The sequence below is a fragment of the Monodelphis domestica genome, chromosome 5, assembly GCF_027887165.1.
Source record: "Monodelphis domestica isolate mMonDom1 chromosome 5, mMonDom1.pri, whole genome shotgun sequence".
Lineage (NCBI taxonomy): Eukaryota > Metazoa > Chordata > Mammalia > Didelphimorphia > Didelphidae > Monodelphis > Monodelphis domestica.
The window spans coordinates 306,242,974-306,261,911 of record NC_077231.1 but is presented as its reverse complement, the minus strand read 5'-3'; the positions used below and the strand labels follow the sequence as shown (position 1 = coordinate 306,261,911).

At 40.2% G+C, this 18,938-nt stretch overlaps 1 pseudogene; it reads left to right on the top strand.

The window, feature by feature from the left end:
• Window positions 1-744: 744 nt before the first annotated feature.
• LOC100032231 (1-acyl-sn-glycerol-3-phosphate acyltransferase gamma-like) lies at window positions 745-1,754 on the top strand (annotated as a pseudogene).
• Window positions 1,755-18,938: the final 17,184 nt, after the last annotated feature.

The window sequence follows — 18,938 nt, the reverse complement described above, 5'->3', positions numbered from 1 at the left end:
TGTCTGGTGATCAGAGGCTTTAGTCCTGGGCAGATGTTGGTTCTATGAGCGTTCCCTGGGTTAAACTGAATATGCCTCACTGGAACTGGAATGGAAGGGTCGGACCACGAGGCCACACTCTCCCCCTGGCTCGATTTCCGGAAGTTGCCTTCAGAATCCCTGGCCGTGAGGCTGTTTCGTCGGCCTGCGGGGGGATGGGCTGCCGCTTCCCCAAGCTCCGAGAGCACTGACTTTCACTGAGACTTGGATAGCAGGATCCAGCCCGTGAGGCTGTCTTGCCCGCCCTGAGGGTTGCTGTTGTTTTGACCAGCTCTCTGCAGCGGAGGCCCCAGGCAGTAACTTTCACCCGGACCGACCAGCTCTTTGCAGCGGAGGCCCCAGGCAGTAACTTTCACCCGGACCGACCGGCTCTCTGCAGCGGAAGCCCCAGGCAGTAACTTTCACCCGGACTGGGACTTGGGTAGAAGACCCTGAGGGTTGTTGTTCCTCAGACCCTGCTCTCTGAGCCCGGCGCGGCTGCCGCTTCCGGGAGCCTTGGACTCTGCGCTCCTACCCCTGAGGTCCGAGGGATCTCGGGTTCTGGCTTTTAAGGGGAGCCGTACCTTTTGAACCGGGTCCAGGTCCAGGAGGAGGGTTCCCAGGGTCTGTGCTGTTGATCGTTTTGAATTTCGGCGCCTTAGGAGCTTCTAGTTTGAGATCGGTCGGGAAGGGTTTTCCGGAGATCTGAACTTCAGCTTTCTCTAAGCCGCCATCTTAACGGGAAGTCTCAGTAAGTTTTACCAAAAGGTCAACTGTCCCTTTGCCTACCCTTCTGGAGTCCATTAGTCATGCCCTTAACATGGTGGTTCGGTTTAGAATGCACCCTATTTATGGATCAGGATTCAGTGGATAAGGTAAGGAAGGAGCATGCCATTGTCATCTTCAATCACACCTTTGAAATGGACGTTCTCTGTGGATAAACCCTAAGTGAATGCTTTGGAATTCTGGGGAGCCCTAGAAGCCTGGTAAAAATAGAGCCGTTAAGCTTACCTGTGATTGGCTGGATGTTTTACTTCCTTGAAAAGTTAAAAAAAAAAGAGAGGACAAGCATGTCCTAGTTGAAGACTTGAACCATTTAGCTGACTACCCAGAGTCCCTTTGCTTTCTCAGATACTGTGAAGGAACTTGTTCTACTGAGGCAAAGCATTACATCAGTTTGGAGGTGACTGAATCTAAGGGACTGCCCAAGCTCAAATACCACCTGCTGCCTAGAACCAAAGGCTTCATCACTATGGTTCTGCGTCTCCAGGGAAAAGCCTCTGCCATTTATAATGTCACACTACATTTCAGAGGACATCAGAATCCATCCATCTTTGCTAGGGCCCCTTCAGAGGGAGAAGTACAAAGCAGATATGTGCTATCGGACAATTCCATTGGAAGAGATCCCCCTGGATGAAAATGGAATAGCAAAGTGACTTTACAAACTCTCTCAGGAGAAGGATACCTTACAGGAGTTCTATGATAAGAAAGGAATATTTCCAGGGGTGCAGATTAGACCAGAGAGTTCCTGAATTTCTTATTTTGGGCAAATGTCTGTTTTTTTCTCTTCAAGTTGGCATTTGGTGTTTTTCTAAGTGGATCCCCCTTTCAAATACTTCCATTTGGAAGTTTTTTGGTAGGAGCTTTTTTTTATGGTATTCAGAGACTGACAGGAATAACTGAAATAGAAAAAAGGTTCTGCCTATGGAAAACAAGAATTTGAGAAAAAGGGATAACCAATTGTTGCAGATTGAATACATGTGATGAGATGGGAGTATCAAATTAATTTAAGTAAAATCAAAGCATGAAGAAAGTTCCATTTCTACTTCTTATTGTGGGGTTAAACTAGATGATTTCTGTGACCCCGTCCAGCTCTAAACTTATGATCCAATTCAACTGAAATGGACAAGCATTTTGAAGCACTTCATACTGGCCAAACATAATGATACAAAGACAGATCCCCAAACCAAAAAAACAATTCTTACCTTCATAGAGCTTATGTTACAGAAATATTTGCGGAAGTAAAACAGATTAAAACAAAAAGCCAATAGAAGTGTAGCGAGGAGTTAAGATGGGGTACTTTGTTCAACTGGAAGGTAAGCCTTTGTTTTCAGCCTTTGATGGTCTAAACCTCTCTCCCCTCAGAGAATCCAGCATGCCCATTAGCACTTTGTGAAGAATATAAAACTGCAAATTAAATGTCAATGCCCCAAGATGAATTGGTTGGTTTGGAGTCACTCCTTGGTATTTCTTAGGGTGTTTTCAGCCAATTAGTCAATAAGCATCTACTAACTAGAGTAAGCAGGCACTGCTCTAAGGGTAGAAGTCAAGTTATGATGGACTTGGAACACCAAACAGAACATTTTATATTTGACCTGGAAGGGATTTAGACTCCCATTAGCAGGGAAGGGAATGTGGGGTTGCCTTAGATGAACACTCTGGTATTCTAGTGAAATTTCTCTAACTCACAGAATATCACAGATCTCTCTGCAGTTTGTATTTCCTTAGAAGGGAACTAAATTTGGTGTAATAGCAAGGCAACAGTGACATTCCAGTGAAATTCCACTTTTCCCATTTAGAGTTAACTTGACTTCCTAGACTCCTAATGCCACACGATGGCTTCAATTCCTCCTCAAAGGGAAACAAATGTTAGCCTAGGGCAGATCAAATAAAACATTGTAATAACTGTAAGGAATTTTAATCTCCCATACTATATTTTAGTCCTTTATTGATACTCCAGCTTGGGAAGGGGCAGGGGTGATCTTTCTCTTTTAAAGAGGAATATTGGAAAGAGAGATTGTGGGAAGATGGTAGAATAAGTCAGGAAATTACCTGGCTCTTAAATTATCTCTCCTTGATCTATTTTCCAGGTTAGCTGTTTTATTCAATAAGTATTTAAACACTATGTTCCAGTTTCTTGGAGCCATAATTGAGAGTTAAGTACCAGGTGGACACCAAAAGTGGATGAGCAGCCCTGAAAAGGGCTCAGCAATCCCTCACACCAAATGTGTTAGCTCTTCCTGGGCAGCTAGGTGGCACCATATTATATAGAACACTGGAACTCACAGTAGAGGTGCTGGTCCTCTCTGAACACCCACATATCCCAATAAAGCCATCTTGGCAGATATGCTAAACCAGGTTGAAGATAACCAATGAGCTGCAATCCTGTCAGTGAATTAATGGAGTATATACCTGAACCATGTGAAAATTTTCTTCAGTGTAATGGGTGGATGAGAAAAATTTGTTATGAGAGCCATGAAGGTGACTGAAGCAGGCACTGCTGAGTTAATAGACCTTGGTCAGATATAGAAAATGCTAAGGTCATCCACTGCATCCTGGGTCATCACTTCAATGATTCTGTAAGAGAGAGAGAGCAAAGTTGATTCCCTTTGCTACTATGCCTTATTTAAATCCAGTTCAAACTCAAGTGAAAACATTATCTTGTGATGTCATTGTTCCTCTTTGAAAACAAAAGATGAGTAACAGTAATAATTATGGTCTAGACATTGTATTGAGGACAAAAGGTACAAAATACTAGCAAGAGAAGACAGCACCCTGTCCTCCTGTCCTTAAGGTATTTACAGCATAATGAAGATTATATGCAGAAGGGAGTCAGAAAACAAGATGGAGGAGTTGGGTAAATGGTGGCAAAGTCCTTCAGAAGGACATCCAAGAAAGGAATGAAGGAAGATCATTCTGAGCATCTCCTTCAAAACTGAGTCCCTAGGAGGAATTGACAAAAGCCAGAAAAGAGTCTTAGGGTGGAGGGATATTCTGGGATGAGAAGAATAAGAAGGTGGCTGAGACATAGTGGTAAATTCTTGAGAATAAGAAACAGAGTTATTAATTGGGGGGGGGGGGAGAGAAGGTTCACCTGGGCCACTTTTTGCTAAATACCATAGTCAAGAAGGAGATAGTGAGGAAAGATGTCTGAGTGTAGTGAGATTTGCAAGGTGGGGAGGAGGGGCAGCAAATGTTCCCAATTTTTGATAAAGTGTGAATTGAGGTCATCAGTTGATAAAAAAAAATGCTATCTGCTCCTAGAGAAAGAAATGATGGATTCTGAATCCAGACCATAGCATTTTTCACTTTTTAATCTTTTCTTTGTTTCCTTCCACAAAAGGATTAATATGGAAAAATGCTTTACATGATCGCACATATAAAATTTATGAGATTGCTTAACATTTCAGCAGGTGGGGGAGCGGGAGTAGGAAAGAACAGAATTTGAGACTCAAAATTCTTTGGAAAATATGCAAACTTTTTACATGTAATTGGAAAAAAATAAAATTATAAAGAGAAAAACAATTCCAGTTCTCAACTTTTTTTCTATTAGAAATACTTCTCTTAAAAGAAAACTCAACAATTTTTATTAAGTTCCCAGGTATCTCCCTCCTCCCCTCCCCACATTAAAGAAGGCATCATTTGACCAAAGAAAAATGTATATATAAACTATGTCATGGATGTTACTATTTATCAGTTCTTTCTGTGGAGGTGGGCATTTACAGTTATTCTTCAAACAATATTTGTCTTGCTATATGTAATGTTCTCTTGGTTCTGCTTGTTTCACTCTTAAGCATTTCATGTAGGTCTTTCCATGCACTTAAAATTTAACCTGCTTGACATTTCTTATGGTGTAGTAGTATTCCATTGCAACTATATGCCACAACTTGTTTAGCCATTCCACAATTTGAGAGAACATCCTCTCAATTTCCAGTTCTTTGACACTACAAAGAGAGCTACTAAAAAATTTGAAAAACATATAGGTTCTCTTCCTTTTTTCCCCTCATCATCTTTCCCTATCAACAGACCTAATAGGAATGTTCTTGGGTCAAGTACAATACACATTTTTATAACACTTTGGGCATAATTCCAGGTTGTTCTCCAAAATGTTTGGATCAGTTCATAATTCCATCAGTAGTATATTTATCTCCCCATTTTTCACATTTCCTCTCACATTTTTAATCATTTTTGTCATTTTAGCCAATCTGATAGGTATAAGATGATATCTCAGAGTTGTTTTGATTTATATCTTTCTAATCAGTAATGATTTAGCACATTTCCCCATATGACTATATATAACTTTAGTTTCTTCATTCAAAAACTGTCTGCATCTTTTAACCATTTATCAATTGGGTAATCTTATAAACTTGACAAAGTTCTCTGTATGTTTTAGATATGAAACAACTATCCAAGAAACTGTCTACAAAATTTCCCCCTCAATTTTCTACTTTCCTTTTACTCTTGGCTACATTAATTTTATTTGTACAAAAAACCTTTTTAGTTTCATGTAATCAAAATTATCTATTTTATATCCCACAATGCCCTCTATTTCTTGTTTATTCATGAATTCTTCTCTTATCCATAAATCTGATAGGTAAAATGTTCTACATTCTAATTTGCTTATGATATTTTACTTTATGTCTAGTTCACATATCCATTTTGATCTTATCTTGGTAAATGGTGTAAGATTTTGGTCTATACCTAGTTTCTGCCAGACTATTTTCTAGTTTTCCCAACAATTTTTACTAAATGCTAAAGTCTTATTCCAAAAGTGTGGATCTTTACTTTTGTTAAACACAAGGTCACTATAATAATTTACTACTATTTGTTGTATATCTATCCTGTGATACTGATCTACCTTTCTGTTTCTTAGCCAGTACCAAATAGTTTTGATAATTACTGCTTTATAATATAGTTTAAAATCTAGATCTGTTATTTTTTTTCATTCATTCCTCTTATAATCTTGACATTTTGTTCTTCCAAGTGAATTCTGATATTTTTTTCTAGCTCAATTAAATAACATTTTGGTAATTTAATTGTGATTAAAATTTTAAAGTAGATTCATTTAAGTAGGATTGTCATTTTTATTATATTGGCTCTGCTCAATGTGAAAGTTAAAATTAAATCTCAGTAATAATATTATATTTTTAAGAGATTTATTAATGATTATTAGAAATCAAGGAATAAAGAAGATACAAAATAAAGACCACATGCCCATGGTTGGTTAGCCATTTTTTAGTCAACCCCACTTACCACCATCAATGATGATTCTACATCAGAGAGTGGGAGCCTCCAAAACCCATGCCCTTTATCCTCTATCTTTAGGAAGTACATAATGACAGGAAGTCAGTGGGCTCTTGGGATATGTAGTTCTTTTTTAGAGTAACAGATTTTCAATCATACACCTATGGACAATTAATATTTTTCCCATTTATTTAAATTTAACTTCATGTGTGTAAAAATGTTTTATAAATATGTTCATGTAGTTCTTGGGTTTGTTTTGGCAGGGTATACTTGAAATTGTTTATTTTGTCTATGGTTTTTTTTAAGCAGTGTATATCTTACTATCTCTTCTTACATGGTTTTATTGGTGATATATTGAAGCACTAATAATTTATATGGGCATATTTTGCATTCTGTTACTTTGCTACAATTATTAATTGTTTTAACTAAAATTTTAGTTGAATCTCTAGGATTCTCCAAGGATACCATTATGTTATCTGTAAAAAGAGATAGTTGTATTACCTCATTGCCTATTCTGATTCCTTTAATTTCTTTTTCTTCTTTTATTACTATTACTAATTTGCAATGAATGCTTTCCTACAAAAATCCCATATTAGCTATTATCTTGTTTTACTAAATCATTAGATGTATTCTTAATGTTATGTATAAATTGAATTTTAGTTGATCAAATCTTTCTTTAATGAAATCGAGACTTTTTATTATAAGCTTAGGCAAGATTTCTAACTCTCCTAGTATTTATATTATTAATATATATTATTTCATACACTATCCCATAACATGGTTTATTCATAACAACCTGGCATAAAATTTGCTGTAGGTAAATCAAATATTATTTAAATGCATTAGGGGATTTTAATATTTAAAAGAATTTAAAGTAGGATTTTGAAAAGTAGAAAATCCTTGAGGGACATATGATCATCCCCTATGTCGTGTCTTATAAAATCATATTTTGTAAATTAGGTTTTTAAAATTGGGGCACACCTATGGGTTTTATCATTTACTTGATAAATCCCAATTATCCAGTTGAATGTTTATATATTATCTCAAAAATGATAATCAATGCATAATGTGTCAAGTTATAACAGAGATGCTCCAGAAAAAGTTCACACACATTTCCTTGCTTTTTCTAAGGAATTATAGGTGTAAGGAATTAAATTAATGGTTTGACTAAATATATATAAAGTTATAAATAACATGGCGGTCATTGATCTAAAGTATTACTGCTCAAAATCAAAATGACTTTTAATAGCTTTTATTTACAAAAGAGGTAGAAAGAGTAAAGTAAAGAAATACAAAAAAATAGAAAAGATATTTTGGCCTATCTAACTAAATATTGCTCTGGTGCTCCATTCAGCCAGGACTTTTTGACCCTCAACCAGAATTAAACTCTCTCCAGAAGACAGGAAAGGAAAGCCGGCTATTCACTCACCCAAGTTCCCTCCAAGAGGCAGGTCAAGAGGAGTCTGAGCTGAAGGCAATGACCTGTGGAGGACAACTCCTCAAGCCTACTTATCTCTGAAGTTGACCTTCTTCTGAAACCCACCTCAAACTGACTCTCCCCAGACCATCCCAGAAGACTATCTCCAGGAGGTAGTCCCAAGCTAAAGGCTTTTATAATGACTTCTTGTCCCTTCCCCTCTTCACAGGGGACAATCACAATTTCTAAATTGTCTAGTACTGCCCCCTGTGGGATCCACTTCTCACCCTCTGGAGGTATAAATTCTTATCAAAAGGGATCCACAGATTCCTGACTGATTGAGTTTCTTCGAGTGTGAATTCTCTAAGTGGTTTGTGAGCTCCTACGCCTAGTTCAAGCTTTTTTTGATTCAATCAGAAGGTAGACAAAGGAGAATTAATCCTGTCTTCACAATCTGGTGAGATACTAATTAAGGGTACTTAAGTTATTGTTAACCAAGTGTTAACTTAAAATTGACAAAGGGAATAAAGGATTCCCTTTCACAAGTGGAAACTCAGAATAGACAAAGAGAATAAAGAATCCCCTTTTCACATAGGGCACTAAGAAGCTAGTAATTGAGAGCACCTTCCAAAAGAACCAGATCTCACTAATTCAAATAGGAAAGTGTGATAAAACTGTATTTTTTGTATATATTCTAAGCATCAATGCATGTATGGCTATATGTTTTTCTGGTAAGCTGATTTATCATTTAGAATAGCTTACTATAGTCTTTTACATTTATTTTTGACATAATATAGCACATAGAAACTATTGAACAAACATTTGAGAGAAAATCTGTATCAACAGAATCCTTTTTATCTTTCTTTGAAAATGAAGTGACTCCTTATAGTATTGGGATAAATGGAACAATGATAGGTAAAGGCAATGTAAAGAAAATACTGCATTTCTCAGGAAGCCAGGTCTCAGAGCATAGACATTCATTAGGAGGATAAGAATTTGGGTTGCTATAAGGTATATATGCCAGCAACTGTTACTATTAAAATTCTCTGGAGACTATATGTTAATTTACAATTATTTATTAAATAGTGAAAAGTGGGTCTATTGCATGGCTATTCACCAAGCTATCCAGAGTTCACTGCTTACCTTGTGTCCTCATTCACTAGGAAAGAGAGTTCAGTTTCCTTGATCCATAACTTATACCCCCATACCTGGGTCTCCCTGATAGGACAGACTTAACCTCATTCCAGGTCAGAGGTTGATCTTCCATAGAGCAGGAGTCATATGATTTAAGAAACAAGTGTCTTCTAGGATATTAGGGAGCCAAGAGGCTTCTGGCTGGTGGCCCCCTTACACAGTTAAGCCTTGAGCCTTATTCTTAATCCAGTCAAAGAGTAGGGGCTGAATGGAAACCCATTTCACTAGAGAAATATTCTATGACTGATCTGAGGGTACCAAGAAAAATGGTGTTCAAGTCTCACACAACACAGGTCAGTTGTGTCCTTTGGGATGAAGGAAGAAGGAATAATGAGATAGATTAATGGAGGTCCCAGTGAGGCCAAGACCATGGAGGGTGTGTGGCAGATAGCCAAGCTGGTTACTGCATGGATAGGTTGCTGCATGTATAACAGGAATAGCCGGTAAAGAGACAAATGGCAGATAGCAGATAGATCTTCTGGAATGAGTTTTCTGGCAGAAAGGAGAGGGATTCCTGGCCCAAAGAGCCCAAGTCCTTTTTTCCAGTGGTACATGCCTTTTCTATAGGACTAGGGTGTATCAGAGGGTCTTGTTTCTCAGCCAACTATAGAGGGATGAGATCACCATAATTCAAGAAGTGGACAGATATTGTTTCTTGCCTTACTATGAGTTTTTGTCCTATGACTTCCATTACTTACCATTTTGCAGAATGTAAAGTAAGGGTCCATTGCTCCCTAATGTCATAACTTCAGTGCTCTGCTGCTCTTCCAATTCCAGGGACCACATGCTCTGTGCTCTTCTCTCTCCAAAAGGCCTGCTTCCTTAAAAATTCTTCTCTTGCCTGTGGTCAAGATTCCAGGAGTCTTGAACTTAGGACCACTAAGAAGACAATCCCTAAGGAAGATCTCTTTTCCTCCAGCAGCTAGAATTTAAGAACTCTCACCATAGTTCCCTTCTCCACAGGTTTCATGTGTTGGAGATGTGGCCTTTGCCTTTGTCTCTCCAAAAGTAGGTCCAGGCACTCTTCATACTTGAGCCTTGCCCTGGAGTCAGTGTCTCAGAGACTTGAGCAGTGCTCAGCCCCAGTTGTCAAGCTTTGCCTTTATCTTGATCAGAAACTGTCTTTTCCCTTTACATCACCACTGCTTAGCTCATTGTTGTTGTTTGTCCTTTATTTTTAAAGAGTACTAATGACATCACAGGGTAATAATATCTTAACTCTAGTGTGAATTGGGTTGAAGTGAGGCAGAGTTGCACAGACTCATAAACCTCACTCTTTCTTCCAGAGTCAACAAAGTCCAGTGGCAAGACAGAAGTCGAGAAGACTAACAATGGCCCAAGATACAATGGTTGGTCTTGGTATCTTTGATGTCTGACCAAGCTCTAGGTGCTCCATAATTTGTGTATTTACTCCTCCAACTCACCAATGGCTTTGAGGTCTGTTGGTTATCCTCAACCTGGTTTATCTCATCTGCCAAAAAAAGTTTGCTGAAGTATGGTGTGAATTTTAGATTTACTCCACCCTGCTTAGTCTAGCAATCAGGAATGTATACACCCCTACTTAAGGATTAAATGTTGAGAAGGATGGCTTGTGACAGGCATGTGCTAGCAAATGACAAATAAGAAACAACTGACAGACCCGCTGGGCTGTCCTAAGTCAAGCTTAAGCTACCATTGGTACATGTGAGACACAGGAAGTGATGTAAAAAAAAGTCTATATATTCGCATGACTTCCTCTTGTTGCTCTCTTTGGTGGCGGAGGTGTTAAGCTCAGAGTCTCTCTTTCTCTCTCTCTCTCTCTCCCTCTCTCTCTCTCTCATTGGGTTCGACTAGTGGTGTGGCTCGTGGCAGCTCTCTCAGAGTTTAGGCTGATTCCTTTTTTTCCTTTACCTTTCCTAAAATGCTATCCTCCTAGGAGTCCCCTCATCTCGGAGGAGGCCTCATGGCTGAGGTTTCTGAACTCCCCTTGGTTCAGGCTAGGCCGGAGAAATCTTATACCCTTTTCCCTCTATCTTCTTCTTAATTCCTTCCCTCTATATTAAACCACTATAAAATTCCCAAACTGACTTGAGTATTTTTATTGGGATTTGAATTAATCCCTGGTGACTATCAGTATAATATATTAGTCAACCTCCCCCTAAATTTACCCCTTACAATGGCCACTTGATATGCTATAGCTTCTTGGAACCACAGGTGAGAATTGGGTGAAAGATGGACACCAAAGATGGATGAAGCCCAGGCTTGGCAAGTCCTCCAACCAGAAGTGCTAGTTCTCCTTAAACTCCCTATATGTTTCATTGTATTTCTTTTGTTTTAGAAACTCAGAAATGCATAAAATATATTTGAAGTATAATATTACATAATATCAACATACTTTATCTTTTAATGCCATAAATATACACAATTTCTTTTTTTTTAGTTGATGTCATTTTTAATTTTTTTTAATTTACTTTTTTTTTTCACTTTTGGAAGTGAGTACTCTTATAAAACCCCAACTCCAAAGCATAAGCCCAAATAAACAACTGAAAAAATCATGTGCTTTCATCTGCATTCTGACTCCAATTCCATTGTATTTCTTAATAAATGTTCATTGGCAGACCAACTTTTACACTTTAGTCCTGCTTGTTGATTGATATACATAGGCTGCTGAATATGAAGTTAGAAGAATATCATTCAAACATTTCTCTTTTATAGTTAAAGTTCATGAATTACTGTAGCTGAAGATATCTGTGGTCTTCAGAAGGCAGACACAGAGTGTAATGCTAAATCTTCTTTGCTGTCTTTAATGAGATAGTTTGACTTCATTTAATGAATGATATTCCCAAGGAAGTAAACTGTATTTCCACTCCTTATTGGCTCTAATGATAAAAGAGAAGACATTGGGCATCCCATCTCTTATGTCACTCAGAGGTGCAGAGATGGGAGATACACACACACACAGAGCGAGAGAGAGAGACAGAGAGACAGAGAGAGAGATGGAGACAGAGAGAGAGAGAGAGAGGAGAGAGAGAGAGAGAGAGAGAGAGAGAGAGAGAGAGAGAGAGAGAGAGAGAGAGAGAGAGAGAGAGAGAGAGAGAGAGAGAAAGAGAGAGAGACAGAGACAGAGACAGAGAGAGACAGAGACAGAGAGACAGAGAGAGGGGGAGGGAGAGAGACAGGGAGAGACAGAGAGAGAGAGAGAGGGAGGGAGGGAGAGGAAGGAAACAGGGAGAAAGGGGGGAGTGAGGGAGAGGATGGATGAGAGAGAGAGAAGGAAAGGGGGAGAGAGGGAGAAAAGAAGAGAGGGAAAGGAGAGAGAAAAAGAGAGGAGAAAACAGTTTCTCTGAACTTCTTTCTTTATCTGTAAAATGTAGAGGATGGACTTAATGATCTTTAAAGTCCCTTCCATCGCAAATTTTTTAATCTCTACAAAGGAGAGAGGGCTGGGTGATTAGTATAAAATAGGCACTTCACTAGGAACTGTGCTCTAATTCTGATCTTGTTTGTTCTATTGTTTAGCAGCAGGTGGCGCTATGCTCCTGATGATCTCTTAGGGTTAGAAGATTCTCTGCCCATTGACATTCCCCTTCCTCCCCCTCTCCCCCATCCCAGAGCTGGAAGGGACGCTTGGTATTAAGGGGGTCAGTTCTGATATCTTTCAGTTGAGGAAACTGTGGTTCACAGAGGAGTCATTCAATTAGGGCTTATCAAAAACTGGATTCTAATGCTTCCCCCAATCCCACTTTATTTCTTTACTTTTTTTTTTAAACCCTCACCTTCCATCTTGGAGTCAATACTGTATATTGACTCCAAGGCAGAAGAGCAGTAAGGGCTAGGCAATGGGGGTCAAGTGACTTGCCCAGGGTCACACAGCTGGGAAGTGTCTGAGGCCAGATTTGAACCTAGGACCTCCCGTCACTAGTCCTGGCTCTCAATCCACTGAGCTACCCAGCTGCCCCCTCTTTCTTTTACTTTTAATGAATATATTCACCAATGGTAAAAAATAAAAAATAAAAATTATGTCCTTCACGGTAGCGCTGGGAGAAAATTCTGAAATTTATTCTCAGTTTTCCTTTTCTTTCTGGGAAGGGGAGAATTTCTGTTGGGAAAAGAAGCTGATATGATTCAAAGAATGAGAGGAAACCCAATGCCCAAGATCCCCTATTTCCAGTTAGCTAAAGTCTCTCATTAGAACTTTATTTCTCTGGAAGAAAGCCTTGTCTTTTTTAAAAAGCCAGATTTAGCGTAGTGTTGAAGGCTTCCAATAATCCTTCTTTTCTCCCCAAGAACCTTCTTCACCAGCAGACTTTTCTCTTCATTGTCTCCCCAACTTATTCTGCTCATTTTATTCTTTTTCTCAGATTTGTCCTCGTCACCCTTCCTATTCTCTCCTTGTCCAAATCCTATGCTTCAAGGCTCAAATTAGACCAACCTTGGCCATGCAACCTTCTCAGAAGCTTCATCCACCTCTGCCTCTGAACACCCGCAGCCCTTAGGATGGAATCGTTCTTTGGGGCTTCTTATCCTACCACTCTTCAGAATTTAAAAAGCACTCTACACACTCGATCTCATTTAATCCTCACCTTGGCAGGTATTATTTCCCTTTTACCAACGAGGAAGCTTGAGATCCACAGGGTCTAGCTAGCAACAAAGCTAGCTAGGATGAGAGGCAGGATTCCAACCCAGATGTCTCCCGCTTTAAAATACATTACACCACATTATTATTTCAGGTGGATGCCAATGTTCATAAGGCAGATGTCTTTCCAATCCAAATGTAAATTCCTTGAATTATGGAATATGAAATATGGAATTAGGTAATTATGACTTATGGAATATTTCTTTTTTTTTTTAACCCTCACCTTCCGTCTTGGAGTCAATACTGTGTATTGGCTCCAAGGCAGAAGAGCAGTAAGGTCTAGGCAATGAGGGTCAAGTGACTTGTCCAGGGTCACACAGCTGGGAAGTATCTGAGGCCACATTTGAACCCAGGACCTCCCATCTCTGGAATATTTCTTTTCATAGTTCCTTGAACATGGCGAATCTCATTCCAAATAGAATGAATGAATGATCGGAATTGAAGTGTGATGTCATGGAGAGAACATTGGATTTGGAGCCAGAAGACCTAGATTTGAATGGTTGTTGCCACCTTCTGCAAATTCTTTCTGCCTCACTGTCTTCCCCTGAAAAACAAGGGAGGAAGACTAGATGACTTCTAGATTTGATTTGGGTCTTAGGGACAGAGATGAATTCTATGATTTCAATAACTCCCACATGAGGACACTCCCTCCACTGCTCAGGTCAACCCTACTCTGCAATTGAGTCTTAGAAAGCTGCCCTGGGGTCTTGGAGGGGGCCTCTACTCATTCCTTCTCTGAGCCTCTAAAGTGATTCTTACCAGCCACTTATCTCCTACCTGGGTCTCAAGGATCCAGGATTTTATCACTCTGGGGACTCCCTTTAGTAGAGAAGGCTCTGTGGAGGAAATGACTCCAACTGGGCTGAGGAGAATGAGTAAAATATTCTTTGAGGCTCTTCGTGGCTCCATTTGTTTTTTTCTTGAGAAAGATCCTGGAGTAGCATGCCATTTCCTTCTTGTTACAGATGAGGAAACACAGGCAAGCAGGGTTAAGTGACTTGCCCAGGGTCAAACAACTAGGAAGTATCTGAGACTAGATTTGAACATAGAAATATGGTTCTCTTCATTGTCTACCCCAAACTTATTCTGCTTGCTTTTCTTTTTATGCTTTTCCTCAAGTTTTTTTTCTCTCTGCTCTCTCTGTCTTCTCCTTGTCTAAATCCTATTTTTCGAGGTCCGGCCTAAGCCCAATGCTTAGTCTATGCAGTCTTCTCACCCAACAACCTCTCCCAACTTCAGACCTGGCACCCTCTCCACTACTCCACCCAATAGCACCGAATAGAATGGGAGTAAGTAAAAATGGAGTGGGAGAAATTTGTAGGTTTCACAAATAGTATGATAAAAAGGGTGGAAGTGGGAGAATAGTATCACTGGCCTCCAAACAACAAAAGAGAGTAAGTAGCAGGTGATAAGGCTGGAGGCAGGAAGATTGCAGACCTTGAATATTCAGGAGTTACCCAAGGGATCCAGGAGAAAGATAAGATCCAACCTGTGCATCAGGAGGCTTTAGTTGGCCATAGCATCTAGTGTAGATAGAAGGGGAAGAAAGTGGAAGCAGGGAGACCATTGCAACAGTCCAGGTGGAAGGTAATGAGGCCTTGAATGAGATGGCAATGGGGTGGATGGACAGGAGTCATCTTAGAGATATAATTGATAAGGTTTGGTGAGTGTCTTGATATGTGGCTTTGGGCAGAGAGAAAGGAACAAATGTGAGTTAAAAGTCTAGGGTAAAGGATAGAAATAGATCAATAACAAGAACAAGCTGGGGTTAGGTAAGTGGGAAGAAGATGAGGTCAGCTCTGAGATTTCTTTGCTATATCAATGGAACATCTAGGTGGAGGTGTCATTGGGCAATTAGAAATTTGAGTATGAATTTAGTATGAAATAAGAATAGGGATAAAGGGGACAGCTGGGTGGAGCCACCTAGCTCAGTGGATTGAGAGCCAGACCTAGAGATGGGAGGTCCTGGGTTCAAATGTGGCTTCAGACACTTCCCAGCTGTGTGACCCTGGGCAAGTCACTTGACCCCCATTGCCTAGCCCTTACCACTCTTCTGCCTTGGAGCCAATACACAGTATTGATTCCAAGATGGAAGGTGAGGGTTAAAAAAAAAAGAATAGGGATAAAAGTGGAGATTATAACAATAACTAGCACTTATATCAGACCTTAGGGTTTTCAAAGACCTTTACCAATAATATCTCATTTTATCTTCACAAAAATCTTGAAAGATGGGTGCTAGGATTATGCTCATTCTATAAATGAGGAGACTGAGGCAGACAGAGATTGAGTGACTTGCCCAAAGTCACACAGCTAGTAAATATCTGAATTCAGATTTGAACTCATGTCTTCCTGACTCCAGGTCTCATATTCTATCCATTGTATCCCCTTGGTAATCATCATTTTTATTGAGATCACTGGATGAAAGATTTAGAGCTGGGAGGGACCTTAGTGGATCTCTACTCCAACCCCTATATTTTATAGTTGAGGAAACTGAGGCTTGAAACTTACAGAGCTTGTCCAGATTCATACAGGTAACCAGTAACAAAGGTGGGATATGAGCCCACATCTTCTAAGGCTAAATATGTAATGTTGTCACCATAACCAGTTCTTAACTGGGAGGACATGGATAAATTTCAAGAAAAGGGAGTCTCTGAATTAAGATGATAAAAAACGACATTTCTACTTTCACTGGCCTTGAGCATCCCCTTCAATTATGAAGGTAGATAACAACATTTTTTGTGAGATGGAAGTCAACAACCTTCACCAGACTAACTGTCAAAGGGGTCCCCGACACACAGAAAGACAAGAATCAGGGCTCAAGGAAGAAGAGGCAGAGAAAGAAGAGCAGGAGACCTTCTCATAGGGCCTTTGGGAGGGGCAACATGGGCAAAGAGGGGATGAGGGGATGTTGAAGAAGAGCCAGAAGAATGGATTTTAGATAGGAGGACCAGGAGGCTCACTAAAGAAGCCAGGAGCAAGAACTAGCAAAGAGGGGTGATTACCAGGATCAAAAACCACAGAGGGCAAAGATCATAAAGTGAGAGCTAGAATAGATCTTAGGGGTCAGTAAGTCACTGTAGAGTGAGAAAACTGGGGCAAACAAAGGTGATGTGACTTTCTCAGGGTCACACAGCCAGTAAATGGCTCCATGTCCAGTATTCTGTCCACTATACCCAGTGGTATCAGACTCAGATAGAAATGGGGGCCATGAAACAGTACCTGAGGATTGCTGTGAGTCACATGCTGATGTTTAAAAATGTGCTATTATCTGTATTTTAAAGCATTTTTATTTTTTAAACCTTTCCCAACTACAAGCATTGTTGGGTGTGGTTTTTATGTTTCATGTGTCTGCTCAATGTCACCCAGGGAGATGATGGTTAGGGGGAAAAATATTGGAGGAGTGTTATCTGTAACTTCTGAGAAACTTGTTTTCGTGCTCACTGTGGGACCAGAAGCCACCTGACAGGCCAGCCGTGGCCTTCCTCCCACCAGCTAGGTTTCTTCATCTTTCCCTGGCTCCAACATGACAAGCTATCTGACTACCTGTGAATTTGTTCCTTTCTGGGCTCATGATATAGCACGTCTTTAGCCATGAGACTTCACTGCAGATCCAGAGGATCTGACCTCAGCACTGACTGACAAAATAACTCTGGGGACCCTGCTTATGTCATTCCCAACAGGAAGAGTTACTGAGGTTGGGATGGCCGGGGCCATGGCACTCACAGGAGACATTGGCTTTATCCATTACAATTGCACTCTAGAATCCCAGGTCAATGAAGGATGCTAATGGTAAAAATATGAGCAGAGCTTCTCATCAAATTTGTGGTCCTAAACCCCACAGATAGAATCAAAGATGTGCTGAAAGTCAAGGCAAGTCATGACTATGGGAGATCTCCATAAACCAAGCAGCTACCTAGCAGGTGCCATCTTCCCTTGGGACATTCTTCTCTTTATCTGAAATATAGGAATAAAAGTATCTAACAATCCCTACCTCATAGGTTTATGTGAGGCTTAAAGGAGATAATGTATAAAAAGAATTTTGCAAATGTTAGAGCCCTATATAGTCTATCATTGTTCTCTCCTCTCTCTTGAATCTTCCATCTCTCCCTCGCCACTGATGCCTTCTTCTTTACTTACAAACGCAAGGAAACATCTCTCTTCTTAAGAAACAGGCAAAGAAGTCTTTCCTCACTCCACTCTTTGCGTGAATTGCAGCCTGACATTCTTCCTTTCATTGCCACAACGGGCTACGTCCTCGCCAACTTATTACCAGTTCTTCACAGCCACTTTCCTTAGCCCATCGTCGTCTGGATTCTCAAGGAGGAAGAGATTAACCATTGTTTTGGTTAGCTTATGACAAATGAGGAGGATCTGATGACAGCTACTGCAGGGGTACCAATAGAAGAAGCAAATGGAACCCCACAATTGAGCAAGAAGAGGACCGTCCACTAGGGTTAAGGATGATAAGCTAGTGGCAATTATGGCCTCCCGAGACCTGAAGAAGAACCAGGTCTATTCATTGGCATCAAAGGACGACAAGAAGTACCGGCTCGCTGGGGCAAACACGAATCTCTGAGGATGACAAGCTTAAGCTAGACTGGTATCAATACAGTTGTCTTGGACTCATCCCAAACACGCTCTATCTTCCAAATGAACATTATCAAGGACATCAAAGAGAAATACCCCCACATCCTGGTTAGTTGTGGCAACTACACAAGTGAAAAACAGAAAAATGAGGTAACCAGCACTGCAGGTTGGCATGGGCAACAGCTCCATATGCATCCCTCAGGAAATGTTGGCATATGGGACGCCCCAGATGACATAGCTATTCAAGGTCAGAATATGCACCATGTTTTGGTGTCCAGACATTGCTGATGACCACAGGCAGAATGTGGGCCCACTGACCAAGCCCTTGACCTTGTGGTAATGATGGGCTCTCTATTGGTGTCCACTACTGAGGTCCTAGGTAGTACCTTGATGGGATCAAATGAAGAGAAAGCACCCAGGTGGTGTGGTGTGTACTGGGATTTCAGTGAAGAGTTCATGATCAGAGTGGCTCAAGGTATGCCTGGTGCTTTGAAAAACAAAGGATTCATCCACAAATTCATTTCCAGTTTGACCATTGACATCCAAAGCTCCCACTGAGATATGGATGTTGACAGTTTAACATAAATCAGAGCCATGATGTACTCAGAGGAGGCGGAACATGGGAAGATGGCATCCTTTGCCCATGGACTCCACTTGTATGAGAAGCACTCCTTCTGAGAAGTATCCCTTGGTTTCTTCCCCTTCTGATAAGATGCTGTATGGTTTTTTTAAGTCATTTTTGTAGAATGGCAGAGGGCAAAGGAGAGAACCCAGATTGCAAAGAACTGAAGAGAGTGGGCGTGAAGAACTGGTTATAGCTGGTGAGGCAATACCAAATAAAGAAATGTGGCAAGCAAGTAGTAGTGTTGAAGAAAGACTTGTTTATCTATTTCTTAAGAGGAAGAGAGACATTTGCATACATTTGTAAGCAAAGAAGAAAGCATCATTGGAAAGGGAGAGCCTGAAGATCAAGAGAGAGAAGGAATAAGGATAATGGGCTTTATATAGGGTTTTAAAGTCACCCAAATCCTTTTTATGCATTAACTGCTTTGAATCTCATACAATCATATGAGGTAGGGACTG